We start from the raw sequence: 6822 nt of genomic DNA, 5'->3' as shown, positions 1-6822 counted from the left end.
TAAAAAAGAATTTAAAGAAGACTTAAATAAAAATTATTGAAGGCAATAAAATACTTACTTTACAAACTACAATGTCATATAGGGGCAAATACTAACTTATAAAAATTCGCTAAATTAACAATTGGAAATTGCAGACATTTAAAATAAATGGATCACAGATGAAAGCAAACGGATCATATACCAACTATGGTTAACTTCTAAGAATCATTGATAACTATTATAGCCTAATTTATAGGCTCTTTTATACTTTGCATTATTTTTTCTAAAAATATTTTAAATGCTTGAATTCCAAATCCTGGTTATTTTTGATTTTAGTAAGGTAAAATACAATAATCAAAATTCCTTATTGTAACTTAAAATAAAAATAATAAATTTTCTACTACTTTTTCATAACAATGATTGAACAAACTTATAAGCGGCAGTAAGATAAAGTCAAATTATCTTAAATTGGAGACACAAAAAGTAATTTTACTGCAGTATGATTGGTAGAACAACGATTATGAATGATGGTTCACAAAATATGATTAATTTTTTAGGAATATCTTGTAAAGAACGTATGTATTTGAAATCTGAACTTTAAGCGTAAATAATATATTTTTTGAATTATAAAATAAAATGCAAACTATTTTTACATATTTATTGTATCATCTTTATTTATACAATATTATCAATGTACATATATTATTTAACCAGAAGAGCATTGGCATTCCCACCCCTCGCAGGCTCCATATCTGTCGCCTTTATTTTGACAGGAACGACTGCATACTTTTTGTTCGCATGGAACCTTCTTATCTATAAATTATATAATTAAAATAAATATTAATATATTATACCAAAATTAAATAAAAATCTCTATACATTGTGAACATACCAGCTCCTGGGTCTTTGTTGCGGAAATATTGTAAGTTTCTATCCTCCCTAGCCGGAGAGGCTAGTGTAGAAGTAGCAATGATCAGAAATAGAAAGAAAAAGAAAAAGAATCTCATCTTGGGGCTTTAGACGATGCTTTCGCATACAACAGTAATTCAATACTGATATGGTACCTAAGTTACAGACGCTTCTCTTACATTGGAACGGTGATAATAAGGTTCAAATGCTATCGACTATTAGCGAATATTCCACTAATTATCTTTCGTTGTGATGATAAATCAAAATATTATGATCACTATATTTAATGTTTATAACTGTTATTCTTATCATATACGTATGTATATTACGTAAGTCTACATGTCTCAAATATAATTAAACGTATGCGACACATTAAAACATATAATATAATTTTATTAAGTTGAATTGTAGTATTAAAATAAAATATTTGATATATTATTCTTAAAATAAAAGACTATTTTTGGTAAAAAGAAACTTCAACATGATATTTTTGCCACAAAGTTTTTTTAATACTGAGTTGTCAACACATATTGGGGTCGAAAGTTTCTTTAGAAAACGACTATTGATTTTTTAGTATAAAAACCTTAAGAATATACTCCTATAATTATATTTTGCTTTCTGCGAGAAGCTGAAAGAAACTAAATACGATTCCTTATTTGATATTTTAAATTACGTTTTTATGGTTAATTATAATTAAAATAACAATAAATTTACAAGTGCGCAGTTAACTAAAGGTAGCAGATTTTTCACGAACAATAATAAATTATTTAGGAATAATCACAAACTGTTCTGTGGTATGTGTCAAGCCATGTTGCTTGCGCCAACAAGTTAACAAGCAGACGTGTCGTAGTGTGCGCAAACTGAAAGCAACATCGATGACGTCACTTTACACGTTGTCAATTCGGGAATTTCGCGTCGAATTTCCTGCACGTCACTGCAATTTGTACAGTTTTAAAATTTAGCGTACGTGAGCTTTTTTCGCGATTGATTTCGGAAACTGTATAACGTGACAGAAATGTAGTTGTTGAAAAACTTTAAAAAACAGTAACGACGATGTCAGATAGTCATAAATATTTTTTTATTAAGTAATATTTTCAATCAACATTTTAATGTATCTTATAACCTAAATAATTTTTAATGTATACTAATACTTATCCTTATTACAATATTTTTTTAAAGCATGCATATGTCAATTAACGTAAACGTAATTTCGAGGTATTTATAAAAATATTATCAATTGCAGAGTATATTATGCCGCCACTACAAAAAGATTCATTGTACTATTTCTAATAACATCAAAAACCATTTAAAAGTTGAAATCAATACAATATAATATATGATTGGTATATTTAAAAAAAATTATCTTAACCTGGCGTCAGGGCGTAAAACTTCTTAAGACAAATTATTTGTTTATTTAAATTGTAATTCAACTATCGATAAATGTTTTTCGTGGGTGCACCCATAATCTGCACGCGTTTCTGAAATGGGTTTGCTCTCAATTCCGGAAGTTGAGTTGGACCATTGGATGCGAAGAGAGAAGCGGCGGCTTTGCGACCTTTGGCGGTCTCTAGTTAGGTCGGTTTCTTGACTAGGTTTGGGAGCTCTTAAAGTTTGAATATCTTGAAATTTATAGAATAAGTTTAAGCCTGAATGTTAGTAAAAGAAGTTTCTAAAAAAATCTCATAATATAGCATTTATAGCGTAGTACGAAACGTCTCAGTCTAGTAATTCTAAGGTTGCGGTCTCGAGCCTCAGCAGCAGCACTCTTTATAAGAATTTTTATTTAAAAAAAAAGCGCTAATAATAAAAAACTGGCCCTTGCTGCAGTGACATCTATTGGTTATAAATGATATTACATATAATAATTTATAAGTTTTAGTATAGATGTCATCGATTCCCAGACTTTCAGTCTGGTGGTTAATTCTTACTTGCATGTATTTATTATATCTGATTGACTTACTCAGTTGGTACAGATTTTCACCGTTGTAGCGCATTGGGCTTATGCCTGTCAGATCACAACGGATGATTTAATAAAAATAAAAATAAATAAATATCCACGGGAAATGTTGTTTGCCTCTTTTTAGTGAGACGACTAATTATAAAAGCGAGTTTTTTTTAAATAAATTTCCATTGGCCACTAAAGCAGACTACGAACGGTCGTTTTTAGGGCAGTTTTTTCAAAGCTGATCCTTTGATTTAAATCCTTTATGATTAATGCCGCGTACCTTGTGACTTAAGTTGTTTAAAGGCTTCTCACGCTGCTGTTTTATTTTAACAAAGAAACAAGTGTTTCTTAGATGGTTAAAACGATTTTTCAGTAGTCGAAATGGTATTTTTTTATGATTAAATAGCATAAGATACTTCTTTGAATTGTGAATTGAAGAATGCTTCAATTAATGAATCAGATACATTTTTAATGTTCATTAGCCAGATTAACTCATCATCTTGTTTTAAAAGAGCAGCTGTTCAAAAATTATTTATGCTTGAAGAAAAAATAAGCATGTAAAAATATTTTATTACTAAACAATTTTTTTAACACGTACTAAACTACAATATTTTTGCGTACATTGATTAAATGACGAAGATCAGAAAGATATGTTAATATATGTACTTAACCATTATGTACCCAATTTTAAAATTTTAGCTTAATAATTTTGTTCCATATCCCATGCTCGATAGTAATAAATGACATATGAACTATTTCTTAATTTGAAAATATGATATTTTTTATTCACGTCGAAAATATATGACTATATAAATTGATTTATGTCCCACTTAATTTGTACACATGTTTTGTAACATAACAATAATGTTTCTTTTTCATTAGAAGTAATTTTTGATAAGAAACAAACGTTCAAACTTATTTATAGCAATAACATGTAAAAATATATATTGGCCGTAAAGTATATAGTATATGGTTCTCGGAAAAAGAGCAGTACCCATGCTTTTTTACCTGTTGATTCTCAATTACATTCTAATAATGTAAATGAGTTTATTTGAAATAATACACAATCATGGCTATTACAACTCATTTTTGACAAAAATATCTATAACCACTGTGCGGTCCATTAGAGCCAGGGAAAGACATTAAAAGTCGCATACAATGTTATATTATAATGCATTAAAGCACGCTGACAAAGATAAATAAACTTACTAATAGATAGACATCTCAAATACTAGAATTAATAACGTATCTTACAAAATCAGCGGCGAATATAAATGATCAATATATTACTATTTAACAAATACATTTCACCGCTTCGCTTAACTCTCATCACTTAACACTCGCTAGCGTGTTAAGTGATGAAAGTGAGTGAGATATAATGGCGTGCGTTACGTGCGTAAGAGCGAGCGAAAAGGAATGTATCTCACCGTACGCGACTGATGCTGCATTGCTGTACACGACCACTTATTTCGATTATCTTTGGTTCATTCAAGCACACACTCTAAGTCCTCAAGAATTAAAATCTAATTTCACGACAATTAAAATACCTATATATGTATATATATTATAATATTAATTTCTTATTCACAATATATTATAAAAACATATGTTATATCCCATATTTTTTAGGTAAAGTTAAGCACGGTCGACTATCATTTTAAAGTAGCTATTAATCAGCTAAGTTTGTTTGGAGTATAAGTAATTTTATAGTTACCAGAAATTAATTAAATTTATGAATTAAATACTTTGCTTTCATGATCTTTACGTATTTTGTATTTATTTGGGTTCAACAAGGATTTGAACTATATAGTTTTAATATTATTAAATTATATGCACATTGAGTACATAAGTTGATTTCAAAAAGAAATAATATCGACAGCTTATGGGGATACTGTCACCATCTGTTTCGGTTGTGTTATGACATCAAAAGCGACGTAATGGCTTAATGTTTTCTTGACAAGGTCTTCTGTCCATTTTTGACTGGCGCCAAACAAGTATAGAAGTCGCATTAGAAGCACTCCAGCATTTTAGTATAAAGCGCTTTCAGCATACGTTAAAGCTTTCTCACATATGAATGTACGATACTGCTAAGCCCCATCCGCAATACTCCAAGATAAAGTTAAACACATATGAAATTATTATGCATTCTCGCTAATGCGAAACACGTGCATAATGAATCTGAGAACGGCTAAAATATTGACGCATCATTAAAATTGCATAGAAAATAATGAAAGCTGCAAAATTTGCTTGTTTATGTTCTAAAAATTTAATTTTAAAATAAGCCACGAGGCGCGAAAGGCGCAGAAAATGGAGAGCTTATACGTACAAGTGAATATACTGCTTCATATGCTATGTTTGCCATTATGTCCCATTGTGATATCCCTACGGCTTTCCAAAAAGGGAAAAAGGGAATATTTATGATTTAGTAAATCATAGCCGAACCTATGTTCTGGTAGCACATTACTGGTTAAACATGCTGATTTATGGAAGCGCCGCGGTACATTTTTTTCAGTGGAAAGTCATGAATTTGGGATACGCGGAGTCGGGTAACCGGTTGCTCTACATATTTTCTCGGTTAAGCAATTTTCGTACCATGATTCCGGGTTTATTAAAAGAATTTAATGAAGCGGCAACGTTTTAATTATCGTCAAACTTAATTGAAACCAGCAGCGACTAGCTGGCTTTTTAATATCCATAATGGTAGAAGAAAACATATAAAACATATAATTATGATACTCTGATTTTCGACATAATTTTAATGTATTTACTATCGTGCTCTACAGGTTAATAAGCTAGACTTTAGCTAGGAACTGTTTTTTTTTTATTATTTTATAGACCAAATTTGTACTTGCAGCGTGTGTTTTAAATAGCCAGGTTAAGTTATATTTTTTTAAACATGCCTCTTGAATAAATGTTTCTCTATCTCACTCTGAAACATCTGATACAAAAATGTATTTTGAAATCAAGATTAAACTAGAATTTGATTTGATGTTTAATTATTAATCCTGTTTTATTATTACTATTTAACGCCAGATATATCTAATGCTAATATATTTTTAATGGATTTGTCGATGCATCATGTAGCATTTGCGCGAACAAATGTTATGCAATAAGGTTTTTGCTAACAATGTATATAAACGACAACCGCATAATGTGCGTGTATTGTATTCAGAAAAAACACGTAATTTCAGTCGGTAACAATTTATGAAAACAACTCGCGTATTGAAACGCTTGATGCGCACTTCAAACAATGGCCTTTCAATCTGCATTTTTATTCGCATCAAAAGATACATACGTTCGAATAACAAAAAGACATACACAAAAATATGCATGTGTATCATATTCCATCACACACTGCTCTTCAGAAAAAAATCGTTTGTTTTCCATTCAATATTCAGCTACACACGTGGCCAATATTCGTGTAAAACTTTAATCCCTTCAATCATTCAGCCCGAGTTTGTTTTACCGCTATGAAACTATCGATTAATTGAATCTATTGTATTTACACTACGATTCAGTAACACAATATTGTGTTTACATAAATCTGTAATGAAGTTATTCCTTTAAAAATAATTTTTATTCTTATCAAATTACTAAAAATATATTATATTGCATATAATAAAAAATGGTTCTAAAAACGATTTTTAAACAAGCTAAATATGTAAATGTCAAGTAGTCAATTTAATTTGTGGTTCATATGCTTATCATATATACGCAAATAATATTTTAGGATGCTTACGGAATATATATTATCTTATGTTAAACTATATACATTTTAAGCACACTTGTAAATATTTTAATGGATTAATCTACCTGTAGAAAAACAGATTTTGTGCTAACCTATATAAACTGATTTATTCATATAGTGCGCATATATTATTTAGATATCTTGAATCAATATAATTCAGATTATAGAACAAAATTAAAATTCATACAATAAAAATATTATTAATTAACAATATATTCGTCTGATAATAAATTATATTAAA

General features: G+C 29.4%; 1 long non-coding RNA gene across 1 annotated transcript; it reads right to left on the bottom strand.

Annotated features, from left to right (window-relative positions):
- Positions 1-623: 623 nt before the first annotated feature.
- Positions 624-1035, bottom strand: LOC148226505 (uncharacterized). Its single transcript, XR_015812298.1, has 2 exons — positions 872-1035; positions 624-792 (listed from the first exon to the last, which is right to left on the bottom strand). It is a non-coding gene; the product is annotated as an uncharacterized LOC148226505 (long non-coding RNA).
- Between the last annotated feature and the right edge of the window lie 5787 nt (positions 1036-6822).

This window comes from Plectrocnemia conspersa, unplaced genomic scaffold, assembly GCF_051122295.1.
Source record: "Plectrocnemia conspersa isolate PC_06_02 unplaced genomic scaffold, ASM5112229v1 ptg000014l, whole genome shotgun sequence".
In the NCBI taxonomy this organism is placed as follows: Eukaryota; Metazoa; Arthropoda; class Insecta; order Trichoptera; family Polycentropodidae; genus Plectrocnemia; species Plectrocnemia conspersa.
The sequence above is the reverse complement of the archived record's forward strand: the minus strand, read 5'-3'. Positions and strand labels throughout refer to the sequence as shown.